Raw genomic sequence first — 1,853 nt, forward strand, 5'->3', positions numbered from 1 at the left:
ATTACTAAGTACGTTACTCGACACGATCCTGAAGAAAACTAGTTTAGTTGAAGATAAGAGAGCTTACAGGCCGAATCAGTGAACTAAAGTGTCGGGCGGTCAATGTTGAATTGAAAATCAACACTTCTCAAATCTCCGTCGTCATCTGGGTCGACCTTTGTGATGGAGACGGAAGAGATCTCCGAAACGTCGGTTTTTAACTCAACATTGACTTGTGCTGATGGCCAGGGAAAATTCTAGCACAAGTTCTATTGAAGATTTCTGTCTTCTAACATGTGGCAGGCCCCTAGAGTTCTATCAGACTGCACGGCGCGACATCTCAGGGGACAGTGATCTTCATAGACACCGAGGTTCAGATCCCATCTCGACATTTTACGACTCTGTCATTAGGAGACCACATAACTGAAATTTACTAATTTATGTCGAAATCATCGAAGCATAGGCTTCTTTAACATATTGTAATAGATTTGATCAACGCGTTGCCAGGCAACAGCTCTGTAAACACGATTAAACATGCAACAGTAAATGAGGCTGCGTTTTCTATGTAGTCCGCGTCGAACAGATGTGGAACAACGGTGTTATGAAACCTGTTTCCAAGCAACGGCTCGGTAAACACACGTACGCGTAAGCGGTGAAGTCAGTTACAGCACATACGGTGTTTTCCTTGGAGTCTGTGCAGAGTGCTTATAAGGAACTGAATGCAGTGACAGAGTCAGTTCAGGGGCAGTTGCGAGTCAGTCGTAAACTGAAGGAGTGAGACCAGAAGAAATTTTAGTTCCGAGGTTCCAGAGTGACTGAAGATGAAATAGCAAGAAAACTTCATAGTGATTTGAAGTGCTAGTTTCTGTGTTGAAATACATTGCCAGGTGACGACTGGTGAAGACTGGGAATTCTAGTGCGTGTGCAACGGTGACTGGAAAGTGTGCAAATCAGCGATAGCGCTGTATTGAAGTGTGATAAAGAGAACTTGTAACCACTGTGCTAACAAATCCAGTCATCCGAACTAGAACCCGTTATTTTCGTCACGTGTACCTGACAATATTTCAATATTTGGCTCAAATGCGTGTATGTCTTATATGTTAGAAATAATAACCTCCCGGCAATTTCCACATTAAAATACTTGCAGAGGTTCCTTTCTTTGTCTTCTCTCTTTTTTTTTCATTCTTCTTCTCAATCAAATTACATGACCGACCCACTGTAACTTCCTGAGTCCACCTGTTGCTAGGACTCAGTACTCAACTGTCTGTAAAGTGACTAGCTACAGGCTCGGCTGTCTGTTCGATTCCCAGTAGAGGCAGGTTTTCTGCCTTCGGCAGGAGTTTCAGGCCACTTCTGGTGTCTGTCTACTCTAATATTCAACATGTATAGATCTGTTTTCTCCGGCGAAGGGAATGAAAGGAGCTGAGCATAGAACTGGCCACCAACCTCCATACAGTGCCGAGATAACAGATGCGCACGCCTTTACCTTCACTTCCACATAACCCTTACTGGCATAGTACTAAGGAGCAGGGGGAAGTTTATTGTTCCGAAATTTTGCTTTCAATAACTTATTTTAAATATTCAGAATGTGCGTGGGTAGGCAACAACTGCCATCTTGTTTTTGCCAAAAATTCCTGCACAATGTAAGCCTTATGCGGTCGTGCGTTGTCATGGTGGAGTACCCAGCCGTTCGTGCACCACTTCTCTGGACGTTTTCTCCTCATGTTCTCTCTCAAACGCCTTAGAACATCGCGATAGAACTGTTTATTGACTGTCTGACCAGGAGGGACGAACTCCTTATGAACAATCCCGTCAATATAAAAAAACTTATGAACATGGACTTAATTTTGCTCTTGACTTGTGGAGCTTTTTTT

Source organism: Cryptotermes secundus, unplaced genomic scaffold, assembly GCF_002891405.2.
Source record: "Cryptotermes secundus unplaced genomic scaffold, Csec_1.0 scaffold721, whole genome shotgun sequence".
In the NCBI taxonomy this organism is placed as follows: Eukaryota; Metazoa; Arthropoda; class Insecta; order Blattodea; family Kalotermitidae; genus Cryptotermes; species Cryptotermes secundus.